The following is a 19517-nucleotide window of genomic DNA, read 5'->3' as shown; positions in this document are numbered from 1 at the left end:
TGCGCCATTTAGATTGCCATCGATAAAATGGGGGCCTGTTATCCTTCCTCCCATAATGCCGCACCATACATTAACCCGCCATGGTCGCTGATGTTCCACTTGTTGCAGCCATCGTGGGTTTTCCGTTGCCCAGTAGCGCATATTTTGCCGGTTTACGCTAACGCTGTTGGTGAATGACGCTTCGTCGCTAAACAGAACGTGTGCAAAAAATCTCTCATCGACCCGTAATTTCTCTTGTGCCCAGTGGCAGAACTGTACACGACGTTCAAAGTTGTCGCCATGCAATTACTTGTGCATAGAAATGTGGTACGGGTGCAATCGATGTTGATGTAGCATTTTCAACACCGACGTTTTTGAGATTCCCGATTCTCGCGATATTTGTCTGCTACTGATGTGCGGATTAGCCGCGGCATTAGCTATAACACCTACTTGGGCATCATCATTTGCTGAGGTCGTGGTTGACGTTTCACATGTGGCTGAACACTTCCCGTTTCCTTAAATAACGTAACTATCCGGCGAACTGCCCGGACACTTGGATGATGTCGTCCAGGATACCGAGCAGCATACATAGCACACGCCCGCTGGGCATTTTGATCACAATAGCCATACATCAACACGATATCGACCTTTACCGCAATTGGTAAACGGTCCATTTCAACACGGATAATGTATCACGAAGCAAATACCGTCCGCACTGGCGAAATGTCACGTGATACCACGTACTTATACGTTTGTGACTATTACAGCGCCATTTATCACAAAGCGAAAAAAGTGATCCAACTAAAACATTCATATTTCTTTACGTACTAGACGAATATGTAGTAAAAAATGGGAGTTCCTATTTAAGAAAACGCAGCTGATATCCGTTTGACCTACGGCAGCGCCATCTAGCGGGCCAACCATAGCGCCATCTGGCTTCCCCCTTCCGTTTGACGCTTATTTCATGAGATATTTGGCCTGGTCACTATCAGTGGACCACCCTGTATCTAGGGTGGTATGTCTTGGCTGTGTCACCCTATACAGCGACAAACACAAGAGTGTATTACTGAGCCACACAAGGTGACAGAACTGCTTAAAGATTTTTTGTCAAAAGCAATCCAGTGATCCAATGCATTACGGCTGTGGACTACGTGACTGTATCCAGAATGCAAACGCCCTGCTGTTGGTGCTGCAGCCTCCACAATTTGCCGCCTCGTGGAATCTGGGGATATTGACATCTTATTGTGTTGGCGTAAGCCGTCTCCAGCACACTGGTCGGCAAATACGTAGCGCGAAGATCGATAGTAGGCGCTGGATCAAGCGCACCTATCACGAGAGAGGCCAGAGACACACACACACGTCTCACTGACTCACTCCATCGCTCGAATTCACTCTCCAGTGGCGTCTGCCATTCACCTACAGAGCGGGTTCAGTTCACCGCAGGTTACGACATTAGATAGCGACCAGCAGCGAGAGGACTATTACTAACTAACTTGCCACAAGACATGTAATCTATTCAAGATCAGTCCTGCTCCTGTAAATAAACAACCGTATTATTCCACGTGTGCTTTTGTGTTGTAGATAGCGGATCCCGGCCATCCAGCACGACATCCTCTCCCTTGCTTCATTGCGGTACAAGGATCTGCAATTATTTATTACAAAATCCTCTCGCGTTCCTATTAGTGACTGTCTACGATTCTGCTACACCACAGACACTGTAGTTTTAGTGGAGACGCACTTTCAGTACTATTAATGCGGCACGTTTTGCGGGACCACTTCGAGGACTATTAATGTGCTATTTTCTTCGGGTTATTTTTGTTCCAATACAGACCGATCTTCTCTGCCACACTAATTAGCTCTTCTAGAATCAAAATTTTAATTTTCAGTGTCAGTCTAAAGTTATTGTTATGTGGATTAGAAAACTTTCGTAAACTACTCGTACGAGGGCGAGTCAAACGAAAATCTTAAATTTGCAATAACAAATCTAAATTTCGCGCCGATATCCTCTAAGTTGGTAAGCGTGCTAAAAACAACGTGCAGAATGGCCTTTAGGTGGCAGCATAGTGCAGATGCACACATATCGTCGCAGTATCGGTATAAATATGGCCGCCCCATTTGCGACTTGCACCAGGGAAGAACAGCGTTCTGTTATTCGGTTTTTGCGTAGTGAAGGTGTGAAACCTATTGAAATTCATCGACGAATGAAGGTTCAGTACGGTGATGCATGTCTGTCGCAGCAGCAAGTCTACGAATGGAGTAGGAAGTTCGCAAATGGTGTGACTTTGGTGGAAGATGCTCCTCGTCCAGGTCAGGCACAACGAATTCTGACTCCACAGAAAATTGCAGCAGTTGAAGCCATAGTGAAGGAAAACCACCGAGTGACACTGAATGACATTGCAGCATGTTTACAGAATGGTCATGGGTCAGCAGACCACATTGTGCATGATGTGCTCCAGTTTCACAAGTGTCTGCAAGATGGGTGCCACGGCAGCTGACTCCTGAAATGAGAGAACGACGTGTTGATGCTTCTGAAGAACCTCTTCGGCGCTTTGAACGAGAAGGTGATGGCTTCCTTGCAAGAATCGTTACTGGGGACGGAACCTGGGTCCACTTCCGCCAACCGGAAACGAATACAGCGAGCGAGGAATGGCGCCATCCCTCTTCACCAAAACCAAAGAAGTTTGGAACAGAACCATCAGGAGGGAAACTTATGCTGATTCTTTTGGGACGAAAAAGGCGTCATTTTGGAGCATTACATACCTAGAGAGACCACTGTCACCAGTGCATCATACACAGATCTCCTAAAAAATCATATGCGGCCTGCAATCAAATCAAAGCGACGTGGATTGCAGTCAGCGGCTGACCTTTTGCAACATGACAATGCAAGGCCCCAGACTGCCCGTATAATAGTTGCAACAATCACAGACCTGCATTGTGAGTGTCTTCCTCATCCACCGTACTCACCAGACCTTGCCGCAAGTGATTTCCATATGTTTGGACCACTCAGAGCCGCAATGGGAGGAAAGAAGTTCCCTTCTGATGAAGAGGTACGCCACGCGGTGCATGAGTGGTTGCGCCAACTACCAGAAGAAGTTTTTCTAAAGGAATTTATGCACTTTGTAAGCGCCGGAGGACTTGCATTGAGCGTGGCGCAGATTATGTTGAAAAGTGATACAGCTTTGTACCACTTCTGCACAATGAATAATATTTTTAAAAATATTTAAGGTTTTCATTTGACTGACCCTCGTAATAACATAATACGATGTGCTTTTCATACACTAGTGAAATATCCATACAATATAGATACCAAACTAACAGAGTGGATACCTGTCACGTAAGTGCTGTGAACTTTCTGTCAAATCTAATTCTTGGGGCACAATACTTCCTGGAACTTACGAATCATTTACAGCAGGAACGACAATTTTACGATCTTGCCACCTCCTGGATAAATTTCTGTGGACTCCCATACACGACTTAAGATAGTTGTTCCGTATTACTGAACGAGTAAATAGGTAAGATGCAACTGAGGACACAAATTCCGCAACGGTATGTCGGAGGCGGAAGGCGCATGCGCTACCTGCAAGAACCGCGCAGAGTCCACAAACAATCGACTTCGTTCCGCTCGTTTCCCGCTGGCATGCCTTTTGATGTTATGGACACAGGCGCGCGCGCGCGCATGGTCGTGGCTCATTAGCTATTTCCTTTTCCTCCCATTAGTGCGGGCCACGATGGTATCGGGACGTCAGATTCGGGGCCAAATTAGGCGCGGAACCAACTCCGGCAGCGATATTTAGGGTCGATTCCGGCACAGCGGCCGCCGTATAAAGGACGCGGGATAAGGCGGGCCCGGCGGCAGCTGTGCGCAGCCAGATACATCTGACGTACCCGACTACTCGGCTCGCAGCCGCAAGGCCGCCCCGCTATCGCTCATGCGCACAGCGCGGCCGACCGTGAAGCGAGCGCCGGCCGCCGCCCCCCGGCTAGCGAGTCAGCTGACCGTGCACGAGGTAGAGGTAGAGGTAGCTATCGATAGCTCGCCGCCCTGCCGCGCGAGCGCCCGACGCTCCGCAAGGGGAACTGTCTCGCGTGCGGGGGCGTAGTTAACCTGGCTGACCAAGTAACTCAGGGGGACGCGCCATCCAGTCTCTTATATGGTAAAGCCGTCGGCACACGGACCGTGCATCCGAACGTTGAGCGTGCCGAGTTTCTGACGTCATAGCGTGGAATAGGACGTTCGGGAGTCTTTCCGAACGTGCAGTGCAATATCTGGCATGTCAGATATTCTGAGCATTGACCAATGAGATGGCACAACGTCACCTACGTCACACACACACGCCGTCTCCCTTCATTACAGAGTTGTGAGGCGCCATATTGGCGTTCATTTCAAGCCTATGTGTGTATATGCCGTTTCTGAGCACCAGAAAACTGAGAGTCACTGGAAAACCCGTTGTTAGTTGTGTGATTCGTTCCAATAAAATAATGAGATACATCATATTCGTGGCAATAGATTAATTGTAACTTGCGTATTATGAGAGTAGGTTATTTGAAGGCAGCGACACACTGAAGATCCACCGAAAACGCATTGTTCTTGGTACAATTTGTTATAATTAAATTTCAATTAGTAACATCTACGATTAACGTTTTTAGCATGGCGTAACACAATATGATTAAGTATAAGGAACGTGTGGTTGGTTTAGCGTAATGAGTAGCCTCTCTGACCAGAAATGAGGTTTTATTGAGCAGTTGTTCGCTTCTTAACAGTTCCAAATTTTTTCCCCGAACATTCGCGTTTTTATTAGGTTCTGATACTTTATTATTAGTTTAACATAAGTATATGCTATAATATTTGTTGTTATGTAAATGTAAGTTCGCCTTTTTTTGAGAGGTCACTTTGTTCGATTGGCTTAATCTAAAGGACAGCTTGCGCTACTTGTGTAAAGATATTTTGCTCCTTTTTCGTTTACCCTTCGTAATTCACATGTTTCAAAGATTCTGCTGCTGGGTATGAACAGTGATCAAGTAAGATTGACCTTGGGGTTTTACTAAAATGTGGGAATGACGAAATAATGTTTATCTTATGCGGAGAAGTATTCCAAATTTGTACCGCACTGTTAGTAATGGAACATTTATAAGCCTGTGTCCTTATTGATTCGACATGATACTTCTCTTTTCGTGGACGATGGAGGAAACGTGCGTTTTCATAGAGATAATGTGGGAATTTTACGCGCGCCCGTTGAGCCCCTAAACAGTGTGATTTACGAACTTGAAAGATCCCTCAACTGCCGCTGGAGCGCGTTGCGATCGCGTATACAACGTTGGCGCCCACGTACCGTATGCACAAGTCTCATCGTTCCTGAGCATTCAGCAGCACGTTGAACTTGGCCCGCTCAACGTTAACGTTAGACAGCACGGCCCGTGTGCCGACGGCTTAACAGATTGTAACCATAATACCTACGAGACGTATTCCAAAACTAAAGTCCACTGACCACTATTTAACTGATGATTGGCCTGGGTGAAGTTTCACGCATGCAGCGCTGTCTACCGACTCTTTAGGAAACTGTTGCAGAGTTGATTAGGTTCAGTAGTCGCTTGCCAGTCGGTGGGAGAAGATCGCAATGTGTGGTGTCACCGCCGGACACCACACTTGCTAGGTGGTAGCCTTTAAATCGGCCGCGGTCCGTTAGTATACGTCGGACCCGCGTGTCGCCACTGTCAGTGATTGCAGACCGAGCGCCGCCACACGGCAGGTCTAGAGAGACTTCCTAGCACTCGCCCCAGTTGTACAGCCGACTTTGCCAGCGATGGTTCACTGACAAATTACGCTCTCATTTGCCGAGACGATAGTTAGCATAGCCTTCAGCTACGTCATTTGCTACGACTTAGCAAGGCGCCATTATCATTTGCTATTTATCTTGTGATGCACGTACCGTCAGACCGATGTTCACCAATTATGGATTAAAGTTAAGTATTCCAGAAGCTACGTACTTTTCTTGCTAGTATAATTCCTTTAACTGTTCCAGACCTCACGCCAGCCTAGGTGAGCTTAAACGCGTGCCTTTCGGCTACCCGTCACTGTGGATTGGCTGTCTTGCCAGTCCACAACACAATGGACGAGACAGTCGTAGATCACGCCCGCTGTGAAGTGCGCGGTGTAATCAGATTTTTGCTGGAAAACGAATCTTCAGTTACTGAAATCCATCGTGAGTTATGCCTACTGTATGGACCTGAATTAATGAATGACAAACAAGTTCGAAAATAGTGTCGATAATTTCAAAATTGCCGCACAAATGTTGACGATGAACAGCGGAATGGCAGGACCAGTATTCGGATCGACGATATCGTTTATCAAATGAACCAAAAACTTCGAATTGATCGCCTAATGAATGCCAAACTTTTGCCCGAATCTCAGTTTACAGGACTGTCACTGAACAGCTTTGATATCACAAATTGTGTGCAAGGTGGGTTCCAGAAATTCTCAAAGATCAGCACTAACAGTAAAAAATACGTAGCACACGTCAGTTTTTAGAGAGCTTTAGATAAGTAGCAGGCCGGAGTGGCCGAGCGGTTCTAGGCGCTACAGTCTGGAACCGCGCAACCGCTACGGTCGCAGGTTCGAATCCTGCCGCAGGCATGTATGTGTGTGATGGTCTTAGGTTAGTTAGGTTTAAGTAGTTCTGAGTTCTAGTCCGACTGATGACCTCAGAAGTTAAGTTCCATAGTGCTCAGACCCATTTGAACCATTATACAAGTAGGAGTTTATTTGTTTCACGCCTTGTTACGGGCGACGAGACCTTTTGATTGATTTTATGGACTTTGGGTCAACTATTACAGCTAACATGCAATGTGAAATGCTGACCAAACTGAGACGGCGATCCGAAATCGACGCCGCGAGAAAGTGTCATCTGGCATAATCCTCCTCCACGACAACGCACGCCCTCACACCACAGCCAAGACCAAGAAGAAGATTCACGATTTTCGTTGGGAACTTTCTGATCACCCTCCGTACAGTTCCGACCTTGCATCACGTATCTTAGCATTTGAAAAAGTGAAAAACTGACGGGGTGAACAGCGATTTCAAGACGACGATAAAATCAAAGCTGGTGTTACCAGTAACTATTACTGTTAATAAAAACTGTTCCTCGTGATCCTAGTTTTGGAATACGTTTCGGGTATCTACATCTATACACAGCAACCGGAGGGTGTACAGTGTACCACTGCCGCTTGAACCCTTTTGCTGCTCCATTCGCGAACGGTTCGAGGGAGGAACGGTTGCTGGTAAGCCGCCGTGTGAGTTCGAATCTCTTTAATTTTACCTTCGTGGTCTCTACGCGAGATTTACGAGAGAGAAAGCAATACGTTGGCCGACTCTTCAACGAACGTACAGTCTTGCAATTTTTACAGTTAACCAAGCCGTGATGCAAAACACCCACCTTGCAAAGTCTGCCGCTGGAGTTTGCCGAGGATCACCTTGGCATTTTCACTCACTCTTACTGAGTCAGTCTGTAACAAAACGAACTGTTCCCCTTTGGACATTATTTCCTCTAACCATCCTATCGTACGGATTCGAGAATGAAGACTAATATTCAAGTGTCGCTTGAACGAACGTTTTGTAACCTACCTGTTTTGTGGATGGACCACATTTCCCGTTCCTTACTTGCAATTTTTCATGTGTGGTGGTTCCACTTTAAATCGCTCCGTACGGACACTCCTAGATAATTTACGGATTTGGTTGCTTCTATAACTGGTCTGCAATCGTGAATCATACAGGAACGTGTCTTTCTGCCTATTTTTACGTAATATGTTACATTTGTTCATGTTGAGTATGAATTGCCAGTCCTCTGTAGGTCGCCTTGTATTTTGCTACAATTATTGAGCGATGTCATTTCTCTGATTACAACAGCATCATCCCCAAAATGCTTCATGGAACTTCAGACTTTATCCGCTAGATCGTTTATACCGGGTCTCTCTCATTGATCAGGCGTATTTCTCTGGTGCTTCAGCAGATATCTGACATTTCGCTTTTTCGTTGTATGGCTAGAGTCAGTGCATACAATGACTGCTCGTAACGCCCTTCATATGATGCCCAATGTCAACAGAAAGCGTACGTTTGTTTCTCATTACAAACAAAATTACTTTTAAAGCGGAATTTTTCGCGCCCATTCGATAAAGCGGTTCCAGATTAGTCTAGAGTGTTATTTGCTTTATCGATACGTATTAACAGAGAGAGTAACAGACTAGGAATAAACAAAAGCCCAGCCGCTACTTAGTAGCACAGCAAGTTTGACGGTAGCAGTCAGCGAGGGTCACAATAGTGCTATCGCTGCTGGAGTAAGTTATTGTTTATTCTTCGAGTTTTACTATCCCTGTTAACACATATCGATAAAAACAGCTATCGCAATAGACTAATCTAGAACCGCCCTATCGACTGGACAAGCAAAATTCCTCTTTAAAAATCGTTTTGTTTGTAATGGGAAACAAATCGTCGCTTTCTGTCGACACTGAGTGACGCGTGAAAGACGTGATGAGCAGTATTAATTTGGGCTGATTCCTGCTGCACAACGCAAACACCAAAGTGCAAATATCTTCTCAAACATTAGAAGAAAATGCGCCTGACGACTCTCAGAAGAGACACCCTGTTATATACAGGCCTAATGTGAAAAGAAGTGGCCCAGTAACACTTCCTTGGCGTACGAGCGAAGTTGATTTTACGTCTGAATATTTATCTCGGTTGTGAATGACACGCTGGAGTTCTGTTTGCTAGAAACTCTTCAATCGAGTCACACAACTGATCTTATAATCCGTACGCTCGTATTTAATAAACGGCATTCGCCAGTCACAGGAGCCTCCTCAAGACATTTTGCTTTTATAGATCTCGCAAATCTGCGACATACAACACCCAGCAAGTGTTACGTGATTTTTTTAAATGTTTAATAATACAGTAATCGTTTCGAGCTCTTGCCCGTCATCAGATGAGTTTGTTCTTAAAACGTCTTAAACTCGAAGACTTAATTTCCATATTATGTCGCATGTACTGCAATAATGGTACTTACGGATGTCAAAACTGGAAGAGGTAAAAGTGTATTTGAATTGCCTAGAGGACGACTAAATGTCCGAAACGCTCTGGAATGTTTTTATGTACATTGCTGTAATTTTAAGGATACAGAGATGTCAATAAGGCTACATCTACATATATACTGCGCTAGCCACCAAGCGGTGTGTGGCGGCGCGCACAATTCGTGCCAAAGTCATAGTTCTCCCCCCTCTGTTCCACTCGCGGATAGCACGAGGGAAAAACGACTGTCTGAACGCCCCAGTACGAGATCTAATTTATCTTTTAATGGTGATCATTGTGTGATTTGAAAGTTGGTGGTAATCATATATGCTCTACATCCTCGGCGAAGATCGGATTTCGGAATTTACTGAGCAGCCCCTTCCATTTAGCGCCTCGTGTATCTGTAAGTGTATCCCACTTCAAACTATCTGTGAGATTTGTAACGCTCTCGCGATGGCTAAATGTACCAGTCACGAATCTTGCCGCTCTTCTGTACCAGTCACGAATCTTGCCGCTCTTCTTTGGATCTTCTCAATCTCTTAAATGAGACCAAACTGGTAACGGTCCCATACAGACGAACTATACTCTAAGACTGGACGAACTAACGTATTGTAAGCAATTTCCTTTGTTAAAGGACTGCATCGCTTCAGGATTCTACCAATAAACCGCCCGTTACTTGCGTAATCTGATCATTCCATTTGAGATCATTTCGAATAGTCACACCGAGACACTTGACGGATGTCTGGAAAAGAGGTAAACTTGTTGAACGATTAAAAATTTGACCATATGTTTGCTTGTGTCAACTCACTCAACAAAAGTATTATGAGAGGCTGTACAGATTCTTCTTATGGCATGAAATCTACAACGAATGATAATATCGACCTCACTGCGGGATATATAGCAACGACGAATACATTTTTGTTCTACGTCGCCAAAGGACTAAATCAGCACAAATACCCTCTACTGTTGTCTATTTCTAAATAATAGAATCGCAGACATTCAAGAATTTCTAGCTGTCTCAAGCTTTCCAGTAAATTCTTGACAGTTCCAACGCTGGAGTTTGCTAAAAATCAGCGACCAGAAAAGAAAAGGGAAGCTTAAACACGGTGTGACTGGCGATGTTTTCCTGTTACTTTCCCAAAACAGGTAAAAATCATCGGTGTTTACAAACCCTTGCGGGCACACAGCTTCCATTTATCACCCGGAGGACATCCAGTTTCTTATATGGTAAAAGGAAGCTAAATTCTATCAGCAGTATCCAACTCGAACCATAGTAGCCCCTTCAACACATTTCGCTTTCAAAAGCTTCGCATATATGCGTCAGACGCCAACAAAGTGCATTTTCTCCAGTTCAGAAATTAGCACATATTCCGAGCTCTCACTCATCTTCAAGTGAGCTTTCACTTAAAACACTACTATTTCTTTTTTCCTGTCTTAAAACTAAATTAAAGGGTTAATTTCAGTATTATGTCGCATTATACTACAAGAAATAGTACCTATCGAGAAATAACTTACGGAGAAAAAGTTACTTTAATCATTCAGAGGACACGTAAAAAGGTGGACAGGTTTTAGGGTATTTTTATGCGAATAAAGCAACCTGAAACTAGAGAGTTAGTGAGTGGGACAGATGTCGAGTAAACCAAGACAGCAATACGACTGTGTTTATCTAATAGATAAAGTTTAACGTATTTGTTGTGAAAACTATTTTTTGAAGCACTTCCTGCGTTAATTTTATGGGTTCAAATGGCTCTGAGCACTATGGGACTCAACTGCTGTGGTCATAAGTCCCCTAGAACTTAGAACTACTTAAACCTAACTAACCTAAGGACAGCACACAACACCCAGCCATCACGAGGCAGAGAAAATCCCTGACCCCGCCGGGAATCGAACCCGGGAACCCGAGCGTGGGAAGCGAGAACGCTACCGCACGACCACGAGATGCGGGCAATTTTATGGGAAAATGCAAGCTATCTGCAATAATCATCATTGACTTTATCAGAAAGGGTGTTGGTGTGTAGTTTCCTGATACTGTTTAGGCACGTTTACCACGCTCGTGCTTCCGAAAAGAACTGACCATTGGACCTAGAACAGTTTACAGGACGGTTAAAGTTTCTGAACCATCTCAAAACGTCATATGCCTCCTTGTGTCCAGCCTCTCACGTAATGAAAGAATTATAAGTGGCAGCATTCACATTCCTTACGGCGTGAAACCTACCTTGATACAGGAACTTTTTTTCGTATTGCAGAGACAACATAAAACTTTTTTGTGCAATGTGACTAAAGCATAACACCTCATTGCACACAATTATAAAATTAACCTTAATATGCTCTGACAAGTATCGTGTTTCTAAATAACAAAATCGCAGATATTATGACAGCAAAAATATCAGCCACACACACACACACACACACACACACACACACACACACACACACACACACACCACCACATTACATGGACTTCATTTACTGTGCCTTGTTATGATCATCATGTTAGTTTTAAATATAATTTGACCTGCTTTGTAATACGCTGTTGATGAAATCGTTTCGTAATGCTCTAGCGAGTGGTCTCCAAACAGAAATCGATAGCCCTTCTATTCATTTCCCTGCCGCTGGCCAGTCTTAAAAATAGCCAGTGAGCTGGCTCTGTGATCTGTCAACCCGTGTTCGTACGTGCATGACACGTGAGACAGGCGTTGAGTTAGCTTGTAGTTCCGTCAAATTGTGTTATGCAGGTTGATTACGCTTGTGCGAAGAGGATTACCGTTCTGGCAGCATGTTCTTTTTCAAGGCAAAAATAATGTTGTGACTCTGAGAGAATGTATGATTTCTATATGGTCTTCTTGCTTACAGGTAGACACCGTTGCTGTAGGTACGAAGAGACGCAGATGTGGGCGTGCCGTTACACAGCAGCTTACCTGAGGCTGTTGTCATGTCGCACGGACACTGCAACCAGACGTGGCACTTGGCTCTGGCGGCAGTGGCAGCAGGCGAATCTGGGCGATCGCTTACGAAAGAGGCGATAAATAAGTCGGTGCGAGGATAGACGACGCCAGCGTCAACAAAGTTTGTCTGGCGGTGGCGCAGGCGCAGTGATCCGCCCCGTGCAAGCGCCGCGCGCGCACTGCGTCCCGCGCCGGCGGCCGACGCCAGCGCCCCTCGCGGCGCGCGGGCGAACGTGCGCCACGCGACGCCTGTCATCTGTCGCCTAGCGCCCCGCTCCGTTGCGTCAGAACAAGGCACGACATGGCAGCGCGGCGGGTAGGGGGAGCCAGACAGCGCGCCGACGACGACGCACGCTGTAAGGAATAATTATTTTTAACGAGGGATGCCCCAGAATTTCCGCGTTTCACCTACTGCAGACGCGGAAATCGTTGCAAGCGCGGTGCGCGCATGGAGCGAAGAGCAGTCGCGGCGCACGAGACACATCGTGAATGCTCGCCGGTCTAGCCGGGAAATCCAATGACTCGGACTGCCGGTAGAGCGTGCAGCGAAGCGACACTCTTTCGTGCGTACTCTATATATGCGACGTCGTACGCTGTTCACTGTATGTGACATCCGATCCGTTACAGCCTTCTAGCAATCTTCTGCTGTAACGGCATCGACTCGATGAAATTTAAATACGCCTTTCCGCGGACAACGGATTATGTTTAGTGATTAATTATTGCTATCGACCAACACCGTTGAAGAAGAAGTGCGTGCATTTATTCATATGGAACGACGTACGAGGGTAATCCCAAAAGTAAGGTCTCCTATTTTTTTATAAGTACATAGACCTGTTTATTATGGCTTACATCAGTTTACAGCTTAAACATTTAGCTGTTTTTCGACATAATCACCATTTCTGTCTACGCATTTTGTAGACGCTGCGGCAGTTTCTGTATGCCCGTGTCATACCAGGTCGCCGCCATGCTGTTCAGAATGTTATGAACATCTTCTTTCACCTCGTCGTCAGAGCTAATCGCTTTCCGGCCAAATGTTCTTTTAACCTAGGGAACCTGTGATAGTCACTGGGAGATAGGTCAGGACTATAGGGTGGGTGGGTGATTATGTTCCACTGAAACTGTTGCAGGAGAGCAGCGGTTTGCCGAGTGATGAATGGGCGAGCGTTGTCATGGAAAATGTGTACTCCCTTGCTCAAAATGTTCAAATGTGTGTGAAATCTTATGGGACTTAACTGCTAAGGTCATCAGTCCCTGAGCTTACACACTACTTAACCTAAATTATCCTAAGGACAAACTCACACACCCATGCCCGAGGGAGGATTCGAACCTCCGCCGGGACCAGCCGCGCAGTCCATGACTGCAGCGCCTGAGACCGCTCGGCTAATCCCGCGCGGCGTACTCCCTTGCTCAACATTGCTCTTCTACGGTTCTGAATTGCCCATTTGAGTTTTTTCAGAGTGTCACAGTACCTATCAGCGTTAATTGTGGTCCCAGCGATTCGGCTCCGACGACAAGGTGAAAGAAGAGGTTCATAACTTTCTGAAAAGCATGGCGGCGAGCTGGTATGACATGGGCATACAATAACTGCCATAGCGTCTACAAAAATGCACCGACGGAAATTGTGATAATATCGAAAAATAGCTAAATGTTCAAGCTGTAAACTGATGTAAACCATTGCAGAAATAAACAGGTCTATGTACTTATAAAAAAATAGGAGACGTACTTTGGGATTACCCTCGTACAAGTGAATGCGGAGATTATTTCTTTAACGAGGCCGCAACCGACCTTCTTGCCTATGCTACTCCAAATTAGGAAGTGCCTTAGCTCACGACTGCGACGGAAACTTTACTTCTGATATTCCTCTCCCGCTTTACTGTATTTTAAAACACGCTATCTGATGAAAAGTATCCGGATACCACCATATAACTGCAGGAACTGACCACTACATGTCACGAAAAGCGGGGCCGCCAATGTAAAAGCAGTAACAGCAGAATGGGTCCGCCAGGTGAACTCAGTGACTTCGAACGTGGACTAGTCATTGGATGTCATTTGAGTAACAAATTCATCATGAACATTTTGAACCTTCTCAAGTTGCCCGTGTCGGCTACTGATGATGTGACTGTGAATCGGAAACGCTATGGAGCAATCATAGCTGAACCAAGACGAGGAAGATCTCATATAATGACACTGAGCATTGCTGAGAGCGGTTGTACAAAAATTGCATGAGTTCCAATGCACTTCCAGCAGCAGACCAGCTACCACAGCGATGGCGCGTAGGGAGCTTAAAAGAATGGCGCAACTCCTCGTAAGGCACATGTTTCTGTAGTCAGTGGTTCAAATGGCTCTGAGCACTATGGGACTTAACATCTCAGGTCATCTGTCCCCTAGAACTTAGAACTACTTAAACCTAACTAACGTAAGGACACCACACAAATCCATACCCGAGGCAGGATTCGTACCTGAGACCGTACCAGCAGCGCGGTTCCGGACTGAAGCGCCTAGAACCGCTCGGTCACAGCGGCCGGCTGCAGTCAATGTTAAGTGACGTTTGAGGTTGATGTGAAAAGCAATCCCACTTAACAGTGAACGACTTGAAACGGGTGGCTTGGAGTGACGAATCACGCTATACGTTGTGGCAATCAGACAGAAGCGTTTGGGCGTGGCGAATGCCTGGAAATCTTTACTTGCCGTCATGTGTAGTGCAGTAGTGAAGTACGGAGGAGGGTGTGATATGGTACGGTAGTGTTACTAGTGGTTAGTGTGTGGTTCAATTATTGCATTTAGGAAAACTCTAAATGCGGAATGAAGCGAATACTTTTTACGTCAATTTTTGTACTGCGTACAGTGTGGGAACAATTCGGAGACGATGATTGTACCATGTGACAATGCACCCTGTGATAAAGCAGCACCTGTGGTGTAGTGTTTTGTGGACATGGGCTGGCCTGCCAAGAGCCCCAACCTCACCCCAATGGAATACCTTTGGGATGAATTAGAACGTCGACTTAGCTCCAGATCTATGCGTCCAACATCACTATATATCGAATTATTTACACATATTGTTGCAAGACGCATGTATAAGAATCAAACACAGATTATAATTTCTTTCTTTTGAGCAATGAATATTATTGGTCTGAAAGAAGGGTGGCATTGCATGACAAAGCGAATGAAAATATGCTATTTAGAGTTTCTCAGTGTTGGCTGTCATTTTTATCAGACAAAATTACATAATTTAGAATATGATTCTTTCTAGGTAAATTCGAAATCACTCTCTTCTCAAGTTGATTAGACATTCCGCGTTGGAATACTGGGAAATTGCGTATGGGAAGTCAGTTAAAAATTTTCACAATATGTCATTTACCGTTTTCCCTTTAGGCTTTCTTGACGGGTTAACATCACTAAAAACACAGAAAGATTAATATTTTTGTAGAAATCGTTTCAAATAAGAGTATCTCATTCACGTAAGGACAGGAGAGCATCCTTCACTCTTTCTTATCGTTCAGATGAAGTGGCCTGCTCCTTAATGTTGCTTTAATAACTTTCTGTTCTTTGAAACATTTAGCATAGCTCTTTCTTCTCTTTCCGTGTGTGGGAGGTAAATCTGTCAAGCATTTCCAAATTAAAGTAAAGCAAACGTAATTTCTCTAGATGACCCCAGATATTTAAATGCGTGACAGATCTGAAAAAAAAAAAATATTTACTTCAATAGTTGGTTTGCTGTTTCAGAGTTGTTCGAAACATTAAAGGAGATAGATATTCTTTATAGATTCCGCTACTATTTGTTCGTCTTATAGAACTTGGTGATTGACACGAGAGGGAGGGACATAAATGGACTCAGAGACGAATAGAATGGATGTCTTTCTTGAGGAGTAATGATGAACGTTGATATTTACACCCTGTCCAGGTTTTCCCTGACGATTTCGAAAGGAGGACGCAGGTCGAATTGTTGCTCTCTGAGTACACAACTGGCAGATAGGTGAAGTGGGCTGAGATATCGTATCAGCGGCTCAGCGCTGGAACCGGCTCGACGATAACATTCTTTAAAGTTTCTACAGAGTAACGACAGTCAATAGGTGACATTTCCGTGTACAGTCAACAGTTCACACGTCATCGTCGAGTAATCTGTCGAAGTCATGTGACGGCTGATGCAACTGCAGACACTTTCTTCTACCGCTCGTGGTATCCCGAAAATAAATTTGATTAAGAATCCCTGTTCACTGAATGTCTTCAACAGCTTATGATTTATTCGGGAGAAATAGACAGCACTGATTTAGGCAATGACTCACGACGATTATAATTGAATAGACTGCAGTATAGGCATTTGATCATGCTAGCAGTAAGGTCAAGTGCAGTAAGAACAGTGTTGAATGGAAAACAGTTCAGTGAAAATTTTCGTAGGAAGATATCCGCGTCGAGGAGAGCCAGTGGCCACATATAAAACTACTGAAAATGGCGAAAAAATTAGGTGAAACACTTGAAACTGTTGCTAAAGAGAGGTAGCAGTTTCGCCGCAACGTACGTACATTACAAACCATTGTGTGTGTATTCCATGGCATGGGTACTTAACATTGTACCGCACGTTAACGTTTCTTCCTGTTTAAATTGCGTTTGAAGCAGGAGAAGAAATTTTGTCAAACAGTTCACCGTGAGGCGTGAATAGCTTTCGTATATGTCATTATAATTATTCTATCCTTGTCTTCGCGGTCTTTACGGGGAAATATATGAGGGGCTGAGGTATGTTTTTCGGATCTTCACTTTATAATGGTTCTTGAAACTTAGTAAGAAAGCTTTCAAGGGATAATTATTGGCGGCAAAGCTCAAGTGCTTGCCAATGCATTTTTTTAAACGTGACCCGTGACGCTCCACTATGAGTCAAACACACCTGCAGTCATACGCTTAGTCCTTCCTCGTGTACGTTCAAATCCATTGTTGGTCCTACTTGACACATGTCCGGCACACTTGAGCGGTATTCTAGGACTGGTAGCACCAGTATATTGTAAGCAATCTCCTTTCAAGACCGACTGCATTTTCCCAGTATCCTACCGGTGACTCGAACTCCGTCACATGCTTTACCTACATGACCATTTGATTTCATATCCTTACAAATTGTTATACCCATTGTATAAATTCAACAATTTCATTGGTGACTTATGATAATTTTGCTAGAGGGCATTACAGTCTTCCGTTTTGTGAAGCTCGAGCGAGGTTGTGCAGTGGTCAGAACACTGGACTCGCATTCGGGAAGATGACGGTTAAAATCCAGACGGCTATCCAGACTCAGATTTTTCGTGATTGTCCTAAATCGCTCCAGGCAAATGTGCGGATACTTTCTTTGAAAATGGCACTATCGCACCACCAGCTTAATGTCGGAGGCATCTAAGCTCTTGGCAAGAATAATATGCAGTGGAAAAGAAAATCAAGGAGCTGCCAGGTGACAATCAGTTTGGATTTCGGCAACGAAGAGGCACTGAGAGCAAGTTCTAACGTTGCGTATGATAATGGAAAGAAAAATCAAGATGAGTTCATTAGATCTGTCGACCCAGAAGAAAGTGTTTGGCAGTGTAAAATGGGGCAAGATGCCTGAAATTCTGAGAAAAATAGGTGTAACCTACAGGGAAATACGAGTGAGTAATACACAGTATGTAAAAGAACCAAGAGGGAAGAATGAGAGTGATAGACCAAGAAAGTAGGCCTCAGATTAAAATTTGTGTAACACAAGGGTGCAGTCTTTCGCCCTTACTATTCATTCTCTATATATGAAGAAAACTGATGAAAATAAAAGAAAGTTCTTGAGTGCAATTAAAAAAAAAGGTGAAAGTACAGATCACAGTGAAAAAAAGGGACCTGTTGGATGATGAATACCATAAATGAGATTGGCAATAAGCTTAACATCGAAATCGGTGATCACGAAGTAGGCGAAGTTAAGGAATTCTGCTGCCTCGGAAGCAAAATAGCACATGACGGAGTACAAGAGCACATAAAAAGTACAGTCGCACAGGAGAAGCAGGTATTTCTAGTCCAGAGAAGACTGCTAGTATCAAACGCAGCACTTAAGGTCAGGTTCTCATTCAAACAAGCAAAAAATTGAGAAACTTGGAATTTTTTTGGAGGCAGTGAAAAGACTTCCAGAGGATCTGTTTGGGCATTATGAACGATAACACTTCGGACTCCATTTCAGATTTTCAATATACAAAACAAAGCCTCCCATAGCTATGGTTTGATCAAGGGCCTGCGAGTTTGAAGTACGTAGACGGAGTGCAGTATAGACCCTCAGTAGTTATCTGAAATAAAAAATGGATAGCATAGTCGATACTACATTAAATTTATGCGAGCTGATATTTGCCCACAATGAAATAACCTTATATTTAACGATATGGTTCTTGCTCCGACTTCGAGTTAGATTTGTGAGGTTTGTTTCAGTTAGATTTGTGAGGTTTGTTTCACTCTTTACGGCTTTACAAAAAATAGTTATTATTAACAAATTTCGTATAGTATAGGTATAGGCTCCCAACAAAGTATTTACATTTGGGAGGTACAATTTAATAGGTTGAACCGTTTCTATTTTATGCTGCACACAGTTTTAAAAAAACCGTTTCCCGAGAAAAACCTGTTTAAAATTTAGCGAATATGTGTTATTTGTTCAATTGAACAAATAACACACACACACACACACACACACACACACACACACACACATATATATATATATATATATATATATATATATATATATATATATATATATATATCGCTGACCACAAATCGGAAGTTAGATTTTCAAAATTCAGAATCGCTAGTGCAATATGGCGGACCAAAAATTATGTTTTGACGGCCCCACGGCAGCCGTGACACTGCTTCCAACAAAGAGCTATAGAAACATTTTTAACGCACGGATAGAAAAAACCTTTCCGTTCCAACATTATGGACACATACACCTTTCAAAAAATGCAATAAAAAGTCGAATTTGCGACCATTTTCAATGAGAACCTGGCCTTAAATCTGAGCAAATAGTTTCTGACAATGTGTGTTTAAGGCACACTTTGTGTGGCGGGGAACCATGGAACTGTGGCAACGCCGGAAAAGAAGAAAGCAGAAATATCATAGTGATGCTATAGAAGGATTTGAAATCTAGGCGAACTGATAAGGGATGTACGAGGGTGAGTCAAATATAAACCTTAAATTTGTAATAACAAATCGAAATTTCGCGCCGTTTTCCTGTAAGTTGGTAAGCGTGCTACAAACAGCGCGCAGAATGGCCTGTAGGTGACAGCATAGTGCAGATGCACACATTCTGTCGCAATATCAATTTAAATATGGTCACCCCACTCACGAACTTGCACCAGGGAAGAACAGCGTTCTGTTATTCGGTTTTTGTGTAGTGAAGGTGTGAAACCTATGGAAATTCATCGACGAATGAAGGTTCCGTACGGCGATGCATGTTTGTCAAAAAAATGTTCAAATGTGTGTGAAATCTTATGGGACTTAACTGCTGAGGTCATCAGTCCCTAAGCTTACACACTACTTAACCTAAATTATCCTAAGGA

At 44.1% G+C, this 19517-nt stretch overlaps 1 protein-coding gene across 1 annotated transcript in view; it reads right to left on the bottom strand.

Moving 5' to 3' along the window:
• The window catches only part of LOC126482122 (uncharacterized), a 322283-nt gene extending 310155 nt beyond the window's left edge, over window positions 1-12128 (bottom strand). Inside the window, exon 1 of the mRNA XM_050106099.1 lies at window positions 11950-12128. The gene's annotated coding sequence lies outside the window, so the exon portion shown is untranslated. The remainder of the gene's footprint in view (window positions 1-11949) is intronic.
• Between the last annotated feature and the right edge of the window lie 7389 nt (window positions 12129-19517).

Source organism: Schistocerca serialis, chromosome 5, assembly GCF_023864345.2.
Source record: "Schistocerca serialis cubense isolate TAMUIC-IGC-003099 chromosome 5, iqSchSeri2.2, whole genome shotgun sequence".
In the NCBI taxonomy this organism is placed as follows: Eukaryota; Metazoa; Arthropoda; class Insecta; order Orthoptera; family Acrididae; genus Schistocerca; species Schistocerca serialis.
Note: the sequence above shows the minus strand (reverse complement) of the source record. Positions and strands in the feature narration are given on the sequence as shown.